This window comes from Galeopterus variegatus, unplaced genomic scaffold (assembly GCF_000696425.1).
Source record: "Galeopterus variegatus unplaced genomic scaffold, G_variegatus-3.0.2 Scaffold4771, whole genome shotgun sequence".
Taxonomy (NCBI): domain Eukaryota; kingdom Metazoa; phylum Chordata; class Mammalia; order Dermoptera; family Cynocephalidae; genus Galeopterus; species Galeopterus variegatus.
Window position 1 is genome coordinate 61,484 of NW_007730882.1, and position 460 is coordinate 61,943.

Genomic DNA, 460 nt, shown 5'->3' on the forward strand with positions numbered 1-460 from the left:
AACTACAAATTAGCAGGTGCTATAACATCCCAGAGTTATCCAAGTCGAGCTGTGGATTTGCTTCTGACCTTTCTGACAGCAAAGGAGAATCCAAAGAGAAGAGTCTTTCAGGGGACTAAAAACATTGGACTAAAACCCTCTACTTTCGCTGGTCCAGAGATAAGACCCAGAATATCCAGAAGAAGGCCCTGAATGCATGTAGACCGTTCTTCATGAATATTTCCTTCAATACGCTGTGGCACTGTGCGTGAGACTGCCACCACCCTGCCTGTGGCACTGTGTGTGAGGCTGCCACCACCCTGCTTCCTTGCCAACATGTGATGTTGTCAGACTTCAGACTTCCTGCCAATCTAACTTTTAAGAAAAACCCGTCATTTTAATTTGCATTTCTAGATTACTAATGAGCTTGGACATCATAAGTTTATGGGCTTTTCAGTGAATGACCTTATTATTTTTTTTT

The 460-nt window shown here is 42.8% G+C and overlaps 1 pseudogene; it reads left to right on the forward strand.

Moving 5' to 3' along the window:
- The window catches only part of LOC103603737, a 51,139-nt pseudogene that overhangs the window by 946 nt on the left and 49,733 nt on the right, over positions 1-460 (forward strand).